Source organism: Schistocerca americana, chromosome 7 (genome assembly GCF_021461395.2).
Source record: "Schistocerca americana isolate TAMUIC-IGC-003095 chromosome 7, iqSchAmer2.1, whole genome shotgun sequence".
In the NCBI taxonomy this organism is placed as follows: Eukaryota; Metazoa; Arthropoda; class Insecta; order Orthoptera; family Acrididae; genus Schistocerca; species Schistocerca americana.
In genome coordinates, this window is record NC_060125.1 from 47,735,388 (window position 1) to 47,747,204 (window position 11,817).

Genomic DNA, 11,817 nt, shown 5'->3' on the forward strand with positions numbered 1-11,817 from the left:
TATGTTATTTGGAAGCGAAGGCCTAAAATAACGTTGGCAGTAATGTGTGTTTGTCCCCATTCTTTTTCAGCTTCTTTCTGGTTACTGGAGTTGATCAACAATTATTTGTCACGAACTTTTTGTTGTTATCACTTCCATTTGGCTTTCTTGTACATATATGGCTGATTTTCCTCATGCTTAAACAGAAAATGACCCAGAGATTTTCATTTACTCTAACTGTTCTAAAACAGAGCACAAAACAGAAATATTCCAAAATTATGTCATGCAGCCAATGAAAACTTTCCTTCCAAAATTTTAATTGCTATGTACTGTGTTTAGCGCATACAGAACAGTAATACCCACCTGCGGCAGTATTGAAAAGTACATTGTTGTCAACGAAATTTGAACCCCAACACTGGTGTGAAAATGAGATTGTGATGGTCTGTTTTTCAGCAGGAGACACTATAGTCGGTAGTGACAAAGTATACTTTTGTATGCTGTAATTTTTGTATGAGCTTTCTCTACTTTATGTAAAGCTTATGGCTTATAGTAGGTCACGTATGGAGCAACTGCGTGCACCTATGCTTTCATAAGGTGGTATATAACCGTCCTTTAATATCATAATTCCCAACAAATCCGCTTGTCTTTCAGTAATTCGATAATAGAGCGATACGAGTAATCCATTCACACCATTCTATATTCAACCTCATAAAACGATTATTTTGGTACTAAACATCATTTTCTAAATGTTCTTAATGTGGATGCTACTCAGGCCCCCACAACCGCACGAGTGGTAGACTGTGAAGAGCGGACAAATTGAATAGCTGGCCGGCGGCCATTAGAGTGGTAAACTGACGCGCGGATTTCGAATGTTTATACATCGCTTTTGGTTATAAAATGCCTTCCCTAGAGTTAGGTCACAAACATAATGCCTCATTTAAATACGTTGCTACAATATAGTTTTTAATTTATGAACAAACAGCAACTAGTCACTGTTTATGAATTTATGTTACGTAGTCCATGGAATCTGCTGTAGCTAAAAGTTATGCACTGGACCCCTAGCATTTTTCGCAGTTCATTTACGATAGATGTACGCAAAATGCATCAAAATACTCGAAGATTTGCCCACTATGTTAATAGATATTTTCTGACTCTACGTTGCTTTAGATTTTATGACGAAAAGTGCGTTATATATGGCGTAGTGCTTTGGCAACTCACGACCAAATTATCAAGTTTCAACCTATCCTAGACCATGAAAACACTACCGATCAGCCAGCTACAACAAACAAGACTTCAGGCAGGTATCCAGTATCGCATTAGTCACTATATTTACTTTCGAAGATGTACACTTCAGTTTATACGTGTGGTTTTCTCATATAATAAATAAAACTCAACAACTGTTCCATCGAGAGAAGTTGTGAAATCAGATTACAATTACACACATTAAGTTGCATTTTATAACGATAAAAAGCCTGCTAACTCAAATTTCGTGTTGCTTGCAACTCAACTTTTGTAGTTAAAATAAAATGTGGTTCACAAAGAAAAATTTATCTTCTGCTGTATATGGTCTGGAAAACGAAAGATGGATGGAACAACATCATCTTTCAGCTTTCTGCGATGTACGTAATTTTCAAGGAAACAACTTTCTTCAAAATGATCGGAACATATAGAAGGGTATTCTGTCGGTCGGAAATCTTGCCTCCTGACAGCGTGTAACCATTTTTGTAACAGCTGTGGTTTTGAGAAAGGAAACCTGCAAATATATGCACAGACATTATGCTAATACCGTGTTACAAAAACATTTAGTAAGCAAGTGCGCTGACATACAAAACAACTTAAAATATCCACATACCTGTGAAATGTAATATTCGTTCCCTTCTCGAATTTATTTGTACAATTAATCGCTGCACAACTCTTCACCATTGAACTTCTTTTGATTGGAACGTACAGACAGCAGAATTACGAGTAACAAATACTGTATGTACGCCCCAACAAATATACAACGTTGAATCAGGGTCTTCATAAACAACAGTACTACACAACACATCAGACTACAACCACTATAATGGCGTCCAGCCGAAGGTTCAAATTATCCCGCGACTGCAGCGCCATAAGTGAGTCTAGTTATTTTTTACAAGGTCTTTGATACTACTGCTGAATCTTAATATAATTTCTGCCCATGTAAGTATCATGAACTATATTCTCTTATAGAGTAGAACAGACTGATTTCATGCTGTGACAGGATAGTTAAGAAACTGCATAGATAGCTGTTTATGAGAACACTCCAGAAAAGTGGCTAGCCACAGGTAATGATGATTTTATAAGATGAACTAGATACAGATTACCTGGTTTTGGTAAGGTTTGTGAATGGACCCCGAGTTTGAAACTGAGGGGCACTACAAATAGATGACTTCATTCTCATCCGGACGAAATATCTAAGTACCGATGCGGGTAGTAGCTTATACTATAGAAGAATGTGCCCGCGGAACGTTACCGAATAATAACGACAGGAAATAGTGTAGTAATAAAATTGATAAACATCGCGAAGTTCTTGTAGATAAAGTAAAGAAATACTTTTTACGCAACATGAAAAGATTCTTCACATCCGCGACCACTTCTTGACAGTGATCCGAGTTCTTGCTGAGACCGGATCATCAGAACAAAGACAGGTGGACTAATGGTGAAGCTGCCTCAGACAAAGCCTGCTGTATCGCCCCTTAAGACTGCCTTCGCAACATCAAGCAGAACTTGCCGATATCCAAACCGTATTCTCGCAGTTTTGGACACGACGGTATCATGGATATGTTCTGCTTCCTCTGCTCATTTTACTAGTTCTACCTTTCTACTTTAAATATTCTTCCTAATTTCCTTTGCCTGTGGTACTAAGCACGGCAAAAGTATTCACCACCATTCTTTGTATGTCCGAAAGGTGTAACACCTAATGTACGCGCACATACGTTCTTCTCCGTCTTTCAGTCATCTACCCCTCTTCATGAGCTGGATCCTGTTTCTTGAGGAATGCTTTGACAACACGGGAATGGTAATTTCAATGCGTGCTGACTAGATACCACGACAGACAAGCAACGGCTACACTATTTTTGCCAGATGTATCTCTGTGAATGGTTTTCTTTGAGGAAGAATAAATCCTCTATGATTTCTACCTGTGCTTACTGAGTTGTTCTGTACTCCACCTGGATGAGTTGATCCCATCTTCAGACAGCCGTGTATATATGATCACAATGAGACTGATGTAGGTAACGGACAGCTTTGAATATTCCTGCTTTCTTGTTAACAACTCTTGGGATGCGTTCATTATGATGGTATTTAGAACCCTCGAAAAATGGAATCTTCGAGGAACTGTGACATTTTACTGTTCTTGTGGACTGAAAAATGCTGAAAGGAAGAGTGGATAATGAGCTTAAGGTTGCAAGTTTTCGTTGGACTACCTTTCGTAAATTATCTCAAATGGAAACTGGAAAGGAACTTGATTTACATGACGTTACCTTGGTTTTCAGATATTTTATTGAGTTTTCTGAGATACCAGTTTTACTGTTTCCTTGCATATCTGCTTCAGAGAACTTGATCAATAATCTCTATTATATGTACCTGCCTTTGTGATCCCTACAGATTATGATCCTGTGACCATTCACAGATTTTACCCTCCCACACATCGACATTAAATTTCTCTGTCTCTGCACAAGTTTTGAAAGCTTTCACTTGTTGTTGTTGGCTACAAGTCTTGCGTTTAGGGACACGTTCTTCGGCTGAAATTTTGACTTACTGGGTTCCAGATGACTAAATAACTGATGAAGTACTATCTGTTTTTATGATTTTCTTTTATTTTCTCCTATTATTATATATCACACTGACTTAACAATCTTCATTTTCATACAACCATCAATTACATTGTTGTAGACAAAATTTAAAAAAACACGTGCGTTTACGTCAGAGGCTCCTTTACATTCTGCGGTACTCACAATATTCCAAAGAGCTAACAAAGCAAAAGAGTTTACAAACTTTCTGGACAAAAGAAGAATCATCTCCAAGACATAACATTATTTTATAAATGAATCCAGAAATAAATTTAATAATTAGCGTTAGACTGTGCAATTAATAATATGAATCTTAAGTACGCCAGATATTTCGTAATTTCAAATATTTCCAAAAGAAGAATAATTTTAACTGTACATAGAGTGTGTAACAAATTAATTTTGTTTTATACATTTTAGTCTGAAATACAATACATCGTATACAACATCATATGAAGTTCATTTAGTTAAACAGCTGATATAATGTTCACTTATACAAGAGTCGATATTATACATGGTATCCGTTATTTCTATAAAAAAAGCGTGGTTAGAGGAGGGTGTCCGATTACAATGGCTTATGACAGTCCATATAAGACCGATCTTTTCACTGAGCATCACATCATGAGACTGCTTTCTGAATATTAATGTCCCAGCAATTTTTTGTGTTATTTTGAAAAACTGGTTTTCGAACTTCATTTCCGTCTTATTACACGGTCCAGAGTACACGTAATACCAACTTAACGCTACAAACACCTTGCCAGCAAAAGATTTACCTACTAAAGTCACCACATCAGTGAATAGAAGGAGCTGTAAAACACATGATGTTTATGGTTTGCTTTGGGTGATCTCAGTAATATTGAACAAAGAAATGAACCGTGTGTATAGAGACTGTTTCTTTGAAATGGCTATCAACAAATAAACTATAGAGTACCTTCTAAGTTCTTACGTTATGGTGTGGATGAAAAGTGCCATCCACGGCTACATACAAGAAGTTTGAATTGTGCAAAACTGAGGAACAAGACGTAGAGCTTTATTGTATATACATTTGTATAACTGTAGCACGATAATACTTGGAAACCACAGTTCTGTTGTTACAGCTTCCATACGGAGCGGACGTGAGTGATTCCGTCCCAGATGCAGAATTACAAATAAAGAAAAGATTTTCGATAATGCTTTCAAACCAGTTCACATGTCGTATCCTTGTTAAAGGAGGTATTTTTCCGAACTGTTTTCAAAATTTTCTGGTGGATGTGATCTTAACTATTGGAATAAAATCGGTGTCTTAAGTTTCTCAGTATTTAAAAAGGGTAACTATTTTATCTCGTTCCACGTGTTCCTGTTCGAAAATGATGATTTCTTAGATGACATAGGTATTGTGGATAAACAAGAATATTAAGATGATTTACATTTATCCAGATATCAGTAAGTCTTGTTTCATGTTTTATGGTTTTAATCTCTTGTTCACAACAATTAACCTTTTGAAATGGTTGTATTGATCTCAGAAGGGTTCCAAATAGTTTCTTGCTAATTTTGCTACACGTTGATGTCTAATGTAAGAAAAAGTCAAAAGGTAAAGAAGATAATGTTTTTCAATTTGTTTCATTGCTGATAAACGGAAAATTCGTGTTTTATTGATATAGGCATTGTGTATGAGTGTGGATCATTGACCTACGATTAGTATACTACTACTGATTTACCATGAAGACTTACACACCATATCCTTACGAGACAGATAATCACGAAATCCAAAAGAACTTTTCACTTTTAGATTTCGGTGATCCAACTACGTGAGTTAAAATATGAGACAAAAAGGTGAGGATATTGGTACGAACACATCCCCAGTTCCTATTTTGCTTGCGTGTATTGATGGTCACATTGTTGTACAAGTCACTTTCTAGTTTATTATTTACAATTTGTGTGATAGAGCTCATTTTACTTACTTTTATGTGAATTTTACCAATAGTTTCAATAAAGAAGTTGACAAAAATATTTTTTCTTTAATTCACTGTTTACGTTACGTTCCCCTATGTTACTCTGCTACAACCATCCAGATACCATAGTATCGGGCGTGTCTTACGAAAGGCATAATAGCAATCAGAAATGGTTAAAAATTAAGAATGCGTAGTTTAGAATCAAATATTACTAGCGCAGAGAGTTGGTGATTCATGGTTTGAGTGTGTTTATATAAATCATCAGTGAATGAGTTAGATAACAGTATAGAATTAGGATTTGTAAATTTAATAGCAGAAAGCTTTTCACATAAGATTATTACAAGCGTTACCGAGTCATGTAAGCACCTAGTTCTATCGCTGTAACTTTTTCAATCACGAAAATATTACTAAAATCAATAACTTTGACTTTCTTCCATGGTGGAGACTATTCTACGCCGTACTCGTCATTACAACGGTGAGTCGGAATCCTTCATTTGTAAGTTACTACATATGTTCTTAATAATGAGCAGTTCATAAGAATAGGACTTGAACCACTTGACTCCTAACTTATAACGATGTGGAAATCTCAGTAGAAACATTGGACATCCTGAACCACTAATTGGACTGACACAAACTTGAACATGGTCAAGGATTAGTACACCTATATTTGGAAGGAAAATTATAATATTGACATTTTGATTGCTCAGATACTAACAGTGCTACGACAGTAGTTCAACGGAATCACTGATTCGTCCTATATTCATAAGAAACAGAATGAATTATAAGCAGTGCAAGTAGAATCGTGCAAATTATTCTCTGAATGGACGATCAGTATTTACTTGAAATAGTTGCTATAATTAGAGAGTGCACTCTAGCTTGCTTTAAACACATAATTGTAGATGATTGCAGTGCACGTTGATTGGAAAGCAATTTTGATGTCTGAGTTGCCGAGGAGACGGCACAAAAGTAACGTACACGGTCGGAACTTCAGTAGTACCTCCAAAGAATTCCTCCCCGTTTGCAGTTCTTTAGCAAGAGGGGGTGGGGAGGAGATCGCGCTGCTGAAGATGCGGTCGTCACCAAATACCAGCTCCATGGGGGCGGCAAAACTTGCTGCTTTCTGGGGCACGAGCTGTAAAAATATTTTTTTCTTTTTCGTCGTTCAGTCCTGAAAGTTCTGGGACCGAGTGGGCTACTGAAGAGTTTATGTATGAACTGGGCCTGTCCCCGTTGCATGGGTGCATTTTACTACATTTATTTTGTTTTATTGTCTACATGTCTGGAATGGTGCAATCGGAGTCAGTGTCCGTGTTATTATCTGGCCTTAAACCGGCAGTATAATATGTCTTAACCCGAAGCTAGTGTTGTCATTCTGTTGTTATTGTGCATGAATGGACGCGAGTGAGAGTTTTCCTCCTGTTACACAAGCTCGAATACAATACTTACTAATTTGTACGTATGTGAATGACATTATTTATGAATGTTGTTTGTGCATCATGTTCTGTTACTCGTAGGGAAGGTAACAAGGAGTTTCTTTTTTCTTGATGCGATACGCCTAGAAATTCTTTCGTTTGTGACGATGATGAAGATGAAGCTGTGAGATGTTTCGCTGTGCTGAAAAATTATAAGATTTTAAACAGTGAATACGAAACTTGCTCCCATTTCTAGCAAAGGGTCGAAGGTCCCCGCAGTTGGGAGCAAGGGGAGGGAGGTTGTGGTGCTTCCCGCTCTAGATCTCTGGGAAAGATTAAATGTAATGTACCCAGGTGTTTTTCTTTCAATAAAATAATTTAAAAGTCGACATTTCAAGTTTTTTAACAGGGTCGGAACTGGAACTTTTTATGGACAGCTACCTGTCGGCTGCCCCAAGAAAATATCTTATACGCGCCCTTGACTTCTAGTGTTGAAGCGGTCACAGTCAATAATAGTCCCTATTTTTCTGATCTGGACAGAAAACCAACAATAAAACAGTAGTTTACAGTGTGACGGAAGAACTACTTATAATAGACACACGTTTGCAAAGTCTGCAAACTGAAAGTTGTATACAGAAATTATGAAACAATGTGGAACAGCAGAGTTGCGAGGATACATACAGGAAGATGCGGAGTCTTTTTAAGAGTAGTGCTACGCCTGGAATAAAAGCCAAAGTTTAAAGTTCGACTTGTTCTCTTCTAAAATATGTGGAGGAAGGAACAGAGCTAATTGTTAAAGTCATTAAACATATATTTTACAGGCAGAAATTTAGAGACATATTAGAATCAAGAATATACCTTTCTTGTATTTGTCAAACTATTGGCTGGCGAAAGATGTAGCTGATTCAAATTTAGATTTAGGTTATATGTTAAAAATCAACCTGGACCTTATTAATGAAACAAAAACAAAGGAGTTGACTTCTAAGAGGGGAGGTAATAAAAGTTTGTGTATAAAAGTTGTTCGCTATCCTACCAAAAGCCATATTTATGAGTATCTACATGTACGTCTTTCGAATGGGCGGGGAGGGGGAGGGGAGGGGAGAGGGAAGCGATTGTGTGCTGGAAACTCAGTGACACCTTTACTGTACCTACATGAATACCTGTGAATTTAGTCACATATATCGAGGTAATTGTGGGATTGTGTGCAGTTGTGGTTCGAATGGGCGCGGCGCAAGGAAGCTGATCAAGAAGGGTGGAGGCGAGTGGCCGTTAATGTGACGCCACGTAAGGAGACCACAGGTGTCGTAGCAGTTCAGCGTGGAGATGCACAACAGCTCGCAGCAGTCAGAACTGGTGACGAAGGCTGCTGTAGGACAGCCTGTGACGGCAGTGGCAGCAGTGTCTGTGTGAACTGATTATTCACACCAAAGTTTGCAATGGAGCAACAAAGATTCATGTGCATGGCTGGCTGTTATGTCGCCCATGGCCTGGTTCGGTGGCAGAAGCGGCAAGGGGTGGCAGGGGTGGCGGCATGCCTACAAACTGTAGTAGGGCTTTCCTCCTTACGCTGTTAAGTAAAAATACTGTTGTTCCTACTACGCAACATGATAGTGACAACCATATACACACATCAAAAAATTTTTTGCATCACCCCTATTCCCAGAACTCCTGAAGATGGACGCAGACTGTGGACATTGTATCACAGACACAGTCCCTTTGACTGTTCAGAGATGTCACTAAATCCGCCCAAAGATGTAAACAACCGTGCATACAATATATCTGTGGTAAGTACTATGGGACCAAACTGCTGAGATCATCGGTCCCTAAGCTTACACACTGCGTAATCTAACTTACGTTAACGACAAAACACACACATCCATGCCCGAAGGAGCACACGAACCTCCAACGGTGGGAGCCGCGCGAACCGTGACAAGACGCCCCAGACCGCACGGCTACCACGCTCGGCCCCAACCATGCATGAGCAACTGTCGGAGGGGGTCCGACAGTCGATCACTTCCAGTCATTCCACGAGGAAGGAGGTACACGGCTCATGTTGTCTGTAGTTCAACCATGCCTACACGGTCGATACTGCGGTTAGATCGTGTCCGCATTGCTACTTGGGCCAGGAAGGGCTCTGAGCAAAGGAAGTCTCCAGGCGTCTCGGAGTGAACCAAAACGATGTTGTTCGGACATGCTGAGAGAAAGGAACTGTAGATGACATGCCTCGCTCAGGCCGCCCAAGGGATACTACTGCAGTAGATGATGTATACGTACGGATTATGGCTCGGAGGAACTCTGACAGCAACACCATCATGTTGAATAATACTTTCCGTGCAGGCAAAGGGCGCCGTGTTACGACTCAAACTGTTAGCAATAGGTTGCATGATGCGCAACTTCACTCCTGTCGTCCACGACGAGATCCATCTTTGCAAACACGACACCATGCAGCGCGGTTCTAATGGCTCTGAGCACTATGGGACTTAACTTCTGAGGTCATCAGTCCCCTAGAACTTACTACTTAAACTTAACTAACCTAAGGACATCACACACATCAATGCCCGAGGCAGGATTCGAACCTGCGACCGTAGCGGTCGCGCGGTTTCAGACTGTAGCGCCTAGAACCGCTCGGCCACTCCGGCCGGCCTGCAGCGTGGTACAGATGGGCCGAACAACATACCGAATCGACCGCTCAGGATTTGCATAACGTTCTCTTCACCATTGAATGTCGCAAATGCCTTCCACTAGACAATCGTCGGAGACGGGTTTGGAGGCAACCTGGTCAGGCTGAACGCCTTAGACACACTGTCCAGCGAGTGCAGCAAGGTGGAGATTCCCTGATGTTTTGGGGTGGCATTACGTGGGCCGACGTCCGCCGCTGGTGGTCATGGAAGGCGCCCTAATGGCTATACGATACGTGAATGCTATCCTCCGACCGATACTGCAACCATATAGGCAGCATATTGGCGAGGCATTCGTCTTCAGGGACGACAATTCGCGCCCTCATCGTGCACATCTGGTGAATGACATCCTTCAGGATAACGACATCACTCGACTAATGTGGCATGTTCTCCAGACATGAACCTTATCGAACTTACCTGGAATAGATTGAAAAAGGCTGCTTATGGACGACGTGACCCATCAATCCCTCAGAGGCATCTACGCCGATCGCCCTGAGGAGGGACAATCAGGACCAACAGTACCTTGATGAACTTGTGGATAGTATCCCACGACGAATACAGGCATGCATCAATGCAAGTGGACGTGCCACTGGGTATTAGAGATACCGGTGCGTACAGCAATCTGGACCACCACCTATGAAGGTGTCGCTGTATGGTGGTACAACATGCAATGTGTGGTTTCCATGAGCAATAAAAAGGGCGAAAATGATGTTTATGTTCATCTCTATTCCACTTTTCTGTACAGGTTCGAGAACTCACGGAACCGAGGTGATGCAAAACATTTTTTGATGTATGTAGTTTTAAAGTAAGTTCCCAAACAACTTGTTTAAGCTGTGATGTTAGAAGGGCAGTTGTTTAAACTTCTCGGAAAAGTTAGCTTACAATTTTTTAAATTTAAATAACATGATGATGTATTTTGGCATACGTGTTAGTGTTTTCGAATTTTCAGCCAAACTTAAACTTATGGCGACTGCTGTATAAATGACAACATTAATGGGGAAAACAATGGAATTCTGTAACGACCTGTCTGCTATAAATAGCCTTGCTAGTCCCTAGAGGACAGAGTGCTTTCTGGAAAACGTGTTAAGTAGGTTAGCAGACTGGATACTTTGCTTTATCGTCGTATCGTGTATTATGTACTCAGCACAAGTGGCCTACTTTCACAGTGATGTCAGGGGAAAACCCAGTGACCACCTTGAATTCTATGCTAAGCACAAGTGACCTATTTCCACCAGTAGGTCAATATGCCATCTTGAATGTCCTAGCAATTTATAATAGGGCAACAGCCCTACTTCCACAATAATGTCTCAGGAATGAGAGAACACCCTCTAACACATTTTGGTTTATTTAGAATTTCACACTAATTTTTGAATATCCCAACATTCGTAAGCCAGTTGGCCCATTGAAAGGTCTACAGCACATGATATCATAGGGGGAGGGGGAGGAAAATATGATGTCTGATAACGATGTCACTGATAATGAAATAAGTGATCTACTTTGCAACAGAAGTGGTGGTGGCTACATACTATAAAGCACTGTCTGTTGCGTGTATTTACTTGCAGTACACCCATGCGAATAGCCATCTCCTATGTGGACATGTCCTACGTGGATTCATCTCTCCATGAGCCATTGACCTTGCCAAGGTGGAGTGGTTCTCTAGATTCAGACACAACAGGTGCAACCATGTCAGAGTGGTATCCGTAGAGAAGCCAGACAAACAAACAGCTTCTGAAAAGGAGCAGCAGCCTTTCAGTAAAAGCAGGGTAGCTGGTCTGTATGACTGATTCATCACACCTTGTAACTTAGCTAATATCCATCGATAATGCAAACGGCTGAAAGCAATGTGAAACAACAGTCGTTGTATTTCCCACAGACATGTAGCTACTCTGTTCGGCTTATTGACGATGACATACTCCCACGGGAAATTTTCTGGGGTGAAATACTCCCATTTGGATTTCCGATGGGAATAACGAAGAATCGAGGTGTTGAATGTTAGACCTCTGTAGGA